Source organism: Ambystoma mexicanum, chromosome 7p (genome assembly GCF_040938575.1).
Source record: "Ambystoma mexicanum isolate Mex_15411 chromosome 7p, UKY_AmexF1_1, whole genome shotgun sequence".
Classification (NCBI taxonomy): domain Eukaryota; kingdom Metazoa; phylum Chordata; class Amphibia; order Caudata; family Ambystomatidae; genus Ambystoma; species Ambystoma mexicanum.
Window position 1 is genome coordinate 662,688,337 of NC_090939.1, and position 12,558 is coordinate 662,700,894.

Sequence of the window (12,558 nt, forward strand, 5' to 3'; positions counted from 1 at the left end):
ATGCTACAGCCGATTTGTCCAAAGCAAGCCTGTTGTCAGGGATCCAATCAAGGCTGCTTTAACAACTATCAGTTGCCCTCTGATTTTTATATCCAGGTTGGTTGGCCTGTAGGAAGTGGGGAGGCGGACGCAGGATGTTCACGGGGGCCTAACGGAATCCAAAGTGGTGAACCCCTCAGTGAACTGTACTATTGTCCGTGGGTAGTCTTAACTCTGCCCCATCTTCTCTGCTAAACCTGTGCCTCTTGCATCCTGGCAGGCATGTCTTTGAATTGAGATCCCAGCCCACCCCTTAAGAAGGTATTCTGTCCTGGGAGAGGCAGTGACATTCCTTCCCAGGAGCATCAAAAGGGACACTAACCCACTCCTAACCAGAAGAGGTGTTGGTGGGCTCCAGGCCAGAATAACCTGAATCAGCAAAGTCCTGCCAAGGATGAGTGTGATTCAGGCAGTTTAACAAATATGACACCAAAATTCCTTTGTGGCTTTATAATTGTTCTCAAAATCCACCCTGCAATACCAGCAAGGGTTTACATTTAAAGTTTGCGAGCCCTTTTGAGACTTGTCATCTTGGCGGAAGAGTATTAGACTATAAAGACCATCCCACACATGCTTAGTTTGACGCCAGCAGACTATACTCAAAAATGCGCATGACATTTGACGCTACCCTGCTGCCACTGCAGCCAGGGCTGGAAAAGTCTGAAGGCAGTACCACTATGGGCAGTACCACCATGGGTGCACTATGTTTTTTATCGGGGACCAATTTATGAAAGGGGGGTTTGATTCACAGTGGCACAATTACCAGCACCATTTTATGTAAAAAGTTCAGTTTATAGTAGCCTGGTAAATGGCCATTCTGTCACCTCTATCAAAGACCCTGCACAATACTACCACTTAAAGAGAGAACAAGGTTCCAGATAATTTGATTGTACGCCCCTCTAGTGGCTTATAGTTTGTGATTTAGAAGTCCGTACAAGGTTGGAAAAAAGCACCTAAGCTCCAGTTCTTTCTAATTCAATTTACCTTCCATCTAAGCTAACTTAGAACTTTCAGGATATGTTGGGTTGTGAGATGCGCAGTGGTGAATTGCAGTATCTATTTCCTTCATTGCAACCTAGCACTTGCAGTCATTAAGCCTGCCACTTTGAATAGCACTGATTTTTGCATATAAATTAACATTCCGTACGTTGGGTTCCTGTATTTTTGTTATTCTGTTCTTTTCTGGCAACTTTGCTTTAAAGAACGATAATATATTGGTTATATTGCTGGGCTGCAGGGGGGTGGAATTGCCCATTCTCATTCAGCTTCTTACTTGGCGGAGAGGATCCAGTTGATTGCGATATTGGGTTGTACCTGCTGAAGCTAGCCCACCTTCTGAGGACGTAAAACCTCCTACACACGTATGTAGAAGAGCAAGAGAAGTGTGGAAATACAGTCAGCAGAGTGGATCCAGTTCATTGCAGTATTCGGCTGTGCCTGCTGAAGCTTTCCCGCCCTCTGAATAGGATCTTCTCTGGCGCAGAAAAGTGAATAGATGTCATGGCTGCATTGCCACTTGAAGGATTCTTCAGTTATTTGGAGCTTTTGCAGCTCCGTGTGATGGGCAGCACTATGCCAGGGTACCCCCTCTTCCAGGTGATCCTCGGCAGCTTGGCTTCCAGCTGTTACGAACACTCTTCTGGACCCTGGGCGACACAAATGGGCTTCTTGGCTTCAAGATTTCCAGGCACTCCTCTTCTGGACCCTCAAAGTTCCCTTCTCTGGACGGCAGGCACACAGGACTGGCTAGCAGGACACTTCGGGTGCAGGCCAGCAGCTGCACAATGTCACCTCGTAGCTAAAGGAAAGGGTCAGCTATCAAGGTCCTCTCTGGTTCAATGCTTGAGTCAGCACAGCAGCCTTCGGATTCAATGGAGTTTCAGCTGCAAACGTATTGCTCCAGCTGGACCCAGTATACAACCTTAAGATGACTTCATCTTCTTGGTTCAGGTTACTTGTTTCAGCTTCTGACAAGGAGGTGAGTGTGAGGTCTCCTGTTATACAAAACACTGCCCATTCCCCGAGGCGGAGCCGGGCTCAGCCAGCCAATCACCCAAGTGCATTCATGCAGGCAGCACCCAATCTGGCTCACAGGCATTTAGGCCATTCACTCAAAACCGCACACCCACAACGCAGAATGTGATTTGACTCCATACCCCATTCATACAGGTCCCACCCCAAGGGTGTACCCACAACAAGCAGACCCTGGAAAGACTCCACCCAATCTGACAGAAGGTCACCTTAGAGGCCATTCGGGGGCAGAGAACAGAGCCACAAGGGCTAAAGGCAAAATAAATCAAGAGGCTACAGATGCCATCTTGCCTTTGTGTAGCCTGGGTAGACAAAAAATGGAGGAAACCCAGAGCCACTGTCCAGGCAGCGTGAAGCTGGCACAGCCCATACCCTGCTCTGTGGGCAACACACATGTGCCCAAAAACATACACTAGAGTGTGTATCCCTACCCATGGGCACCCTAACAGTATCCCATGGGTACTGTTCACAAAAAGGTAAAAATGAAGAACTGCACTGCCAGGGGTCCAAACTGGACTCGTGTGCAGAAAAACACCCAGAAAATTGAAAGGAGAAGAAGGCGGCGGCCCTATCCTTCCAAAAGCACTTCCAGTATCGTAATCTGGCAGACTTCTCTAGGTCTGCAACAAGGGATACTGATACAGGCGGTGTCCAGTCAAATTTTCGAATCAAAATGATCCTTTTGATCGACAGTAAAAGGACTGAAAAAAAGGATCTATTTTTTTTATTTTTCATTTTTTAAATTTATTTATATATTTTTTAGTTTAGCATGTATAAAAAATGTTTATAAAAGAAAACGGGGAGCTGGGGGGTGAACCCCACCCCCCCATTAAAAAAATCGATCCTTTTTTCGGTCCTTTTCCTGTCGAAAAAAAGGCATTCAAGCCTTTTTTTTTCGAACATTTGACCTATAACCAATACAGGCCATACGTCTTGAGCTAGGTCTCATTTGTTTGAGCATCGTTCTAAAGATGAAACGCAGTGTTGCATATTTCATGATTTTTTATATGATAGAGAAGATTATATACCCTGGGAAGCTGCTCACACAGCCAACTAACTAAGGTAATGCTTTAGCTAAATTAGGTAAATCTTGTTCCGATGTTCATGGATCTATTGATTTACTTGCGCCATTTGAGGGAATGGTGTCCCTCATTAAAGATTGAAGAAAAAGGCTTTCTTCTGGGATTGGGCCTCAATGTGAACTACTTAAGCACAGTGGAGTCGCCAGGAATCAAATTTAGGAGGAACTTAGAGGTGGCCAAAGACAAAAGTAGGGGGGGACACAGACAAAACTGGGAGGGGGGCGCATATGAAAGGTAATGTGACGTCACAAGCACTCCTGCAGAGGGGCTTTTGTGCACGCCAACTACCCACACCCAACTGCACCTGCCCTCCCATCGGAATGCAGGCATGAAACAATTCAGTGATTAATGGCCCATCATTAGCAGTTTCGTAAGCTACATTCTAATGGGGGGGGCTGCAATCTGTTCGATCACTACTAGCTTTGAGACAAAAGGAGAGTACCTGCTGTGTGATATGCAGGCATTTGCCTCCGTGAGTGTTACAAATAACACCACAAACGGAGAACATTGTCACTGCTCGTCTTAGGTAGGGGGCGGGGACAAGACGGGGCACATGATTTCAGAGGGGGGGCACTGGCCCCCCAATCTCCCACCCCTAGCAACGCCACTGCTTAAGCACCAAGCAAAGCTTGGCAGTCTACGCAAATGAAAGCTTCAAATTTGTCTCCACAAACGTTTGTTAACGCACATTAATAGCGGATTGCATAATTTTATTTTACTCCTAACATATCGGCTATAGTTCCAGATTCGTATCGCTAGAGCTGAGCGATTTTGTAGATTATGCCCCTCACATCATACGATATAACCAACTAGACATCTACTGATCCAATGTCCCTGTTTGCACTCTGCAATAGCTTACTGTGGAAAACCCATTCATAGGCTAGAGACTATCCGGTATGATGCTATTTGGAGTTCTATATATCTGGCACTTCCATGAATCTACCAAACTCGCTATTTCAGCTTTGGTCTCGTATTCTAGATCCATTCAATAACATTGACTGGAGAGACCACATCCTCAATATTGTATGATGTTTACCATGTGAACTACTTGAGAGAGTGGCCCATTTAGATGTGGTAGAATCCTTAATTGCATCCCGATTTGTATTCTATTGACATGGTAATGCTTGGTTACCATGCGAATAGAATAAGATTAATAAAATGTATTGGAATTTGTAATCCTGTTATTTTGTGACTATGGTCAGCGTAGTAAATTTAGATTAATACAATGTTAATTCAAATATTGGTTAAAATAAGGAGAAATAAATGAAACCTAGGAACATATGTCAAATAGTGCTTTACGTTTTTTTCTTAAGTGTTTTTAAAGTTTGGTACATGATTTATTAAATCAACTATTCAGTTTCATAAGCAGAATTCTCGACAAACTATTTACCAGATTACTAAATATTCTGTTCGGTACACACCTGAATTTTACCACTCAGACTAATTATTTCTTACGTTCACGTTATTCTTAATGCGAAAAGATTTTAATGTACTGCACCTTGTTGAAATGTTCACCAAAATGTTGCTGCCTGAATGATTTAATGCGGTTTTTGTGTCAGATGTATGCCTTCTCTTCTTGCCGTTTTTTATTTATTTATTTATTTTTTGGCACCATCGGCTTTCAAGCTGTCCTATGGTTTGGCTGTCTTTTAGATTGCGAACCTAAAATCCTTTTTATTGATGCGAAAGTAGGCAAAAAAGTAGCCATTTTGCCAAACAACCAAAACATTTCTTCTATTATAGAGTAAGACCACCTGCTTTTCCGATCACCTTTTCCATCCTCTGCTCCCTCTGATTGCAGGTAGGTGATCCCAGGCGCAGCTCAAGCCCAAGACCTGTACGCTTTTTTACTTTTTTTTGTCTGCCGAGGGAAATCTTTATTTCGAATGGATTGTCTCCTCCAACGTATTCCTCATCTTAGATGTATTCCGTCCAACTTAAGCTGCTTCGGAATTCTTTTCTCGGCAGAGGGCGCTGTGCGTCGATGTCGATGGTCCCTCGAAGGCCTCCGTCGAGGGTGACGTCATCGGGTATACAAGTAGCACGCGCGGCGCCCGTTGGCCTCAGTTCTGTTTTTCCGCAGTACGTGTTGCTTCGGAGACTCGGCGTGCCTCGAGTAGTTCTGTGATGCACTAAATTGAAGATATTCGATATGTCCTCGTCGACCCCGACTATGACCCCGCGATCGAGATTCAAAATGTGCAAATCCTGCGGTTCAAAAATGTCCATCACGGACCCGCACCGGGAATGTCTGTGGTGTCTCGGGGAAGGCCACGACATGGAGGCCTGTACGAAGTGTCGGGCGATGACGGGGAAGGCCTTCCGAGAGAAGAAGGGAAAACTGCAGGTAGATCGTAAACCCGACCGAAAAGCCTCTAGCGTCGAGTCGCGGTCCCCTGAGGAGAAACCTCCTCGACGTGAAAGGCATCGGTCTACGTCCTGAAGTGATTCTCATCGCTCTTCGTCTTTGATGAAAAAGTCCCAGAAAAGACGCCACTGGGCCCCTTCCACCTCGTCCTTGGACGAATCCCCAAAAAGGATGAAATGCCCCACAAAACATTCTTCCTCCGAGTAGGAAGCATTCAGGGTAAAAATGATGGAGGTGTTTGAAAAAGCTAAGCCTCTGTCCGCGCCTTCTTCGGAAGCCGGCCCGGAGCGTTATCGTTCCGACACTCGTGCGCCCTCGAGCCCGGGTGATCGAAGGAGGAAGCCAGGGCACTGAGTGAAAAAGACCGCTCGAGTAGAGTCAACCGTTCGAGGTCACCGACGCACCTCAAAGGGCAAGTCTTCGAAGAGTGCCTCGAAGCCCACTCCGTCAACCACTATTTCATCGACGCCTTTGTTGACGAAGCCCTCTGTGCCAAATATTCCAAAGGCTCCAGTTCAGCCAGCTCAGCCAGAAGCTGTAAAAATAACAGCAAAAGCGAAGGCTGCAAAGGCTGTAATGCCTTAAGGTTCCACTGATACCTCTCCAACTTCTCCCAGAAAAGGTTTTTAAACCTCTCCCAAGGAAAGAATTTTTCAAATCCTTAACTTCAATATTTGAAGAACAGGAAAAATCTGATGAGGAGAATGTTCCTTTTAGACTGGAATATGGCACTCAATACCCCAGAATGCCTGGTTTCTGAGTAAAGCAGGATGAGGGACCTGGTGGAAACCTTACATAACGCAAGTGGCTTCGATACTTCACCTGAAACAGATTTTGGCAGGCCAAAACCAGGGGAACATGCCAGCCCCTCATACCATCAACTGATGACGAAGGTGGTCGCTTTTATTTAGGATGGGCTAGACCACCAACTCAATTCATCCAGGGTGATCTGACCGATCTATTGGATCATGGTCCCACCGAAGATCTGATTTTACCCTTCCATGTAGCCTTGCAAAATAGGGTGGCTAAAAATTGGGAGACTCCTGACTCTATTCCTCCGGTAAATAAAATCCTGACTTCAAAAAACCCTGCCCTTCCAGTAGCAACCCCGGCTATCTGTCTAGACACCCCACTCCCGAGATTCTGGTGGTGCAGGCAGCCACAGCTTCAAATAAGGTGGCATACCCTTCTATCCCTCCGGATAGGGACGACAAGCGTGTGGATGGTTGGGCACTCAAGGTATTTTCAGCTGGGAGTATGGCGTTAAAATTGTCCAACTCCACATGTGCCTTGGCAACATGTTCGCACACTCTGTGGGAGTGCATTGCAATGGCGGCGGAGCACATACCAGAAGGGGATGAAAGGGAAGGATTCCTAGCCATTGTTAAAGATGGAAAAGAGGCCATGCAGGAATCCTTCAGTCTGGATAGGACACTGCAGATAGTGTGAGCAGATCCATGGGCACTAGCACAGTAATGCGCATATTTGCGTGGTTACGGAAGTCTGTTTCGCACCAGATGTGCAAAACTGTCTTCTGAACATGCCCTTTGACGGGTCTCACCTTTTTGGCAACAAGGCTGACTAGAGCCTTGAGGTTGCAGACCTCAAAAGCAGCTGCCAAATCTTTAGGAGCTGCTATTAGACAACCTCAGCCTTTTCGTGCGTCAGGACAATCTTGGAGGGGACGATCCTATCGTTACTACTCCTCATATGGAAAGGCGAGAGGAATGGCCAGTCAAAGGGGGTCAGAGAAAGGCCACTCGTGGTGGACGAGGAAAACGTGCAAAGCCAGCTCCAGCTGCAGCCTCTTTGCCATCAGTGGCCGCAGCAACCGCCACAAAACCACTTTGAGGACTTGCATCACAAGACGCCTGTGGGAGGCAGGCTGTCGCAGCATCTGCAAGAATGGCGAGCCATTACTTCAGATGTTTGGGCTTTAGAAATAATAGCCCAAGGTTACTGCCTTCCTTTTCTAACGCAACCTCAAACCAATCCACTAGGGACACACCCTTTGAAGTTTTCAGACCCGCTTCTACAGCAGGAAGTTCTAACCCTGCTGGAGAAAGGTGCTATAGAGCCAGTACCTGTAGCGGAGAGAAACCAGGGATGGTACTCCCCTTACTTTTTAATCCCCAAAAAGGACAGAGGATTGAGACCCATCTTGGACTTAAAAGGCTTGAACAAGCTCCTCAGGAAGGACAAGTTCAAGATGGTTACTCTTTCTCAGATCCTTCAGGCCTTTCAACTTCAGGATTGGTTGGTGTCATTGGACCTCCAGGATGCTTATTTTCATTTGCCAATTCATCTCAAGCAAAGAAAATACCCGAGGTTCGTAGTTGGCGAATCACAATATCAGTTTTGAGTCCTGCCATTCGGATTGACCTCTGCCCCGAGGGTCTTCACCAAGTTAATGGTAGTAGTGGCAGCGCACCTCAGGAGAGGGGGGATTCACGTCTACTCCTACCTGGACGATTGGTTGATCAGGGCACGTTCTGCCGAACAAGCACTGGATCATCTGAAAGTCACCTGCCACTTCCTCCAGACTGGGCTTCTCCCTCAATTTCAAGAAGTCACACATGACACCTTCCCAACAGCTACAATACATAGGGGCTGTACTAGACACATCCTTGGGAAAGAGCTTGCTTCCCGAGTCCAGGGCTCAAGACATTCTTCAGATGGTTTCCAAATTCCAAAATCTCCAGGCCTACGACTTCTTAAGTTTGCTCGGCCTCATGGCATACTGCATCTTCCTAGTACCAGAGGCACGCCTGAGGATGAGATCCCTTCAATGGGCTCTAAAGACTCAATGTTCCCAGTTCTCAGGTCCGATGACGGATTTTCTTCAGATTCCGAACAAGGTTCGGCAGGATCCTCTGTGGTGGACTTGCACAGAGAATATCCTAAAAGGACAACAGTTTTGGCAACCATGGCCAGGGATTACAGTAGTGACAGATGCCTCACTGATGGGGTGGGGAGCTCATGCCAACAATCTGACAATCAGCGGTCGTTGGTTTCCATCGGAGTCCATACTACTCATCAACCTTTTAGAGCAAAATAGGTGGTGTAGGGTCACTACCTCTGTGCAGAGAGGCAATGTGGCTCTGGTATTGGGCAATTCAAGAAGGAATCTCCTTAACAGCAGTTCATTAAGCCGGGGAGGAGAATATGACGGCGGACGCTTTGAGCAGGAAGAGCACGGTGTCCCACGAGTGGGAACTGGCTCAGAGTGATTCAAGAGATCTCTGCCTTTTGGGGAACCCCTCAAGTAGACCCGGTTGATTCCGGTCGCAAACAGAAGTGCGAAAAGTATTGCTCAAGGGAATTTCCCCGGAGAGGAGCCCTAGGAGACACGTTCGTGGTGGAGTGGAACTACCCACTATTATATACGTTCCCTGTCATTCCTCAGGTGATCAGGAGATTGAGACGGTTTGAAAACCGCATGATCCTAATTGCCCCGGATTGGGCTAGGAGAACGTGGTACCCGGACCTTCTAGACATGTCCATCGTGCCTCCATTATGTCTTCCTCAGAAAGAGGAACTTCTCTCACAAATCGAGGGCCAGGTTCTCCATCCAGAGGTCAAGACTCTCAACCTTCATGCTTGGTATCTGAAAGGCTGATATATAAGGATTGGGACCTTCCAGATGACATTGTGGAGGTGTTGCTTTCGGCAAGAAGGCCAGCAACAAAATCTCTACCGTTGCTGTTGGAAAATGTTTTGCAACTGGTGCAGGGAAAAGAATGTTGATCCTTTTCTATGTTCCATTCAGAAGTGTTGTCCTTCCTCTTGTCCCTAGCACATAGAGGTCTAAATGTTGGGACCATTATAGGCTATCTTGCAGCGATTTCCATTTCCATGCGCTCTTCGGAAGAATGCTCGTATTTCAAAATTCCTTTAATAGTACAATTCTTAAAGAGGCTCACCAATGTGTTTCCTCCTTACCCCTAGCAAGTACCAATTTGGGATCTTAATCTGGTTCTAAAATTCTTAATGTGTGCCCCCTTTGAACGCCTGCACACTTGTCCATTAAGATTACTAACATTGAAAACCGCTTTCCTAGTTGCTTTAACATCTGCAAGAAGAGTGAGCGAATTGCAGGCACTGTCTTCTGTGCCACCCTATACTGTGTTCCATAGGGACAGAGTGGTATTAAGGGTTAAACCCTCATTTTTACCTAAAGTTCTGTCCGATTTTTTCATTTAAATCAGTAAATTGTTCTACCCGCATTCTACCCTCCACCTCATCCTAGTAAGGAGGAGGAAAGATTGCACAGGGTGGACCAGAGAGGAGCTTTAAGCTTTTACATTTTTAGGCATTCCAAGCTTAGAGTGGATAATCAACTTTTCATTGGCTACACCGGAAGGAAATTGGGTTAATCTGTGTCAAAACAAACCATATCACGTTGGCTTGTGCTTTGCATTTCAGAATGCTACAGATTGGTGGGAAAAGACCCACCAGAAGGCTCAAGGACCCATTCCACCAGAGGCATTGCCTCTTCGACAGCCCTTCAAAGAGGTGTTCCCGTAAAATCCATTTGTGAAGCAGCAACTTGGTCATCGCTGCACACTTTTTCAAAATTCTATAGTCTGCATGCTTCCCAGTGTGAGGAGCTTGCTTTTGGTAAAGCAGTGCTATATTGCACCTTATAATGGTATCAAAAATCTACTCCCTCCTCCAGAGATTTTTCTATACTCCTTTGGGAGTCTATCTAAGATGAGGAATACGTTGGGGGACACAATCCATTCGAAGAACAAGTTACTTACCAACTGGTAACGTTCTTTCGATTGGATGTTCCTCCAACGTAGTCCTCATCCCCCTCCCATCCTACTCCTCTGTAGATTTTCCAGGTTATTGCCACTTCAACTCTCACAAGGCTGATACCTGACTACCTGCACAATCTACACAGTAGAGCAAGAGGGGGGGAAAAAACAGAACTGAGGCCAACGGGCGCCGCGCGTGCTACTTGTATACCCGTTGACGTCACCCTCGACTGAGGCCTTTGAGGGACCATCGACTCGACGACATCGGCGCCCTCTGCCGAGAACATTTTTCCGAAGCAGCTAAAGCTGGATGGAATACATCTAAGATGAGGAATATGTTGGAGGAACATCCAATCGAAAGAATGTTACCAGTTAGTAAGTAACTTGTTCTTCTCTGGCAGAGCTCTAGAAGAGACGGGCCCTGTTGTTCACCAGCTCTGTGATGCATCATGGTGACATCTTTTAAAAGCCTGTTTTGTTCCCTGCTGCTTGGTACATTGATGTTTTATACTTTTGTGCTGCATTATATTCTGTATATTACTTTTTACAGTGGCGATTGTCAATGTCTGTGGTGAAAGTCCAAGAATGCAGCCATACCAGAATGGCAGTCATATATATTAATCTTTACTATACCTACAATCTATCACGGCCACGGTTATAACAGGCAAAGGCATAGCCATACGTTTGCTATGTTAATGTAGAGCTTTATTTTGAGTAAAGCCTCAACAGAACAAAAGCGTACCCTCTACGTTTGCAAAGGTGAACCTATTGTCTTCGCCCATACCGGTTTTACTTCTTCCATCCCATTGTGGCATTGTTTTTCAATCGTTCTGGCATTAACGCTGTAACCACCCTCCTTTTTCTGATTTCTTCCTCTGACATGTCAGCAAGAGCCAAACACGTTTCCTCTGCTCTTACCCCTGATCTGTATGATCTGTGTCTATACCAATCGTGCATCGTGCTTTCCTTTGTGAGACTGCATGTTTTGCGATGGCAGGACATCCCTTTTTCATCGACCTTCTAATTGGCAAAACAAAGTTTTCAGCCAAGGAACACGTTTCATGCAGAGTAAATGGAAAGAACTACCAAGTTTCTTGAATATTTAAATGTTCAGTAGAAAATAGAATTACTATTTCACTTGCTGAAGCAAATGTATTGGTGTCCTACCACAAATGCCCTTTTCAATGCTCAACAATAATTGTTGGTTTGTGTGTAACTATGTTTCAAGGGGCTGCAAAGAATCTGGAAATCCATTTTTTTCTTTTATGAGTAGGGATTACAGGATGGGTAAACATGGCCTCTTAAAATCTCCCGTACCAACGGGCAAAGACCAGTCAAAGTAAACTTCCAAGCAGTGGATCGCTTTGTCTGCCCAGGAACAGGATCCGCACCCCAGCTGCATCTGCCACATTGGCTTGAAACCAGCTATCTTTTTCTGGAGAGGGTACTTGTTGAAGGGGGGTTTCTTGTGGCAAGGGGACAGGTCACCGGCTCACTTTCAAACTGTCCTTGGGGGCTGGGGATGCTGCTTAGTTGGTTAATTGGGAAACATAGGGGATTATCTTGTGAAGCGTTGGCTAATAATGTCAGCTTGTGGAGTTTAGACTACATTTTGCACAAGACTTGCAAATTGATCCTTCGATGTATTGCTCTGTTTTGCGCTCATTCTAAAAACGAACATATGGTTCTTTTATTAACCCCTTAACTGCAGAGGGTTTTCGCTCCTGTGCTGAGCCTTTGGACATTTCGGTATGCCGCTTTCAATCCCTTTTTAACTTTTTTGTTACAAGTGATATCCTGGCCACATTTGCACCCTTTTCTTGCCACATGTAGGCGGTCTTAACGCCACCAGGGATTAGTAGTTTGCTCTAGGGGGGTGTGAGAAAGTAACAACAAAGTGACATTTTGTCTTTTTTCAGACAATGGCAATACAATGATGTACAAAGAAGCCTGTGGTTTTTGTCTTGTAAGAGCTAGGAACAAATGGTTTGCAGTTCTGAATTTGTCATTTTCAAGCTTTTTAGAACAGGTTGAGTGGAAACAATATATTTTTCATAAGGTTACCATCCGTTCTGAGAGGTAGACTATTTTCCCCCTTTTTTAAATACATAATTCTTGGATGGAATGGAAGAGGAGGGTAGGACAGCTCAATGGGAACACAGAAAGGCATACTGTCAGGAAGGGGTCATTTGCGCAGGTCAGGCAATGACTATGTACCTAAAATTCCCATAGTTTGTGAAAAAATTGGAAGTGACAGAAAAATAAGTATGTGCGTAAC

General features: G+C 45.7%; 1 protein-coding gene across 4 annotated transcripts in view; it reads left to right on the plus strand.

Annotated features, from left to right (window-relative positions):
- MAP4K4 (mitogen-activated protein kinase kinase kinase kinase 4) overlaps positions 1-12,558 on the plus strand; it is a 917,846-nt gene that overhangs the window by 534,762 nt on the left and 370,526 nt on the right. The gene's annotated exons all lie outside the window — the stretch shown is intronic.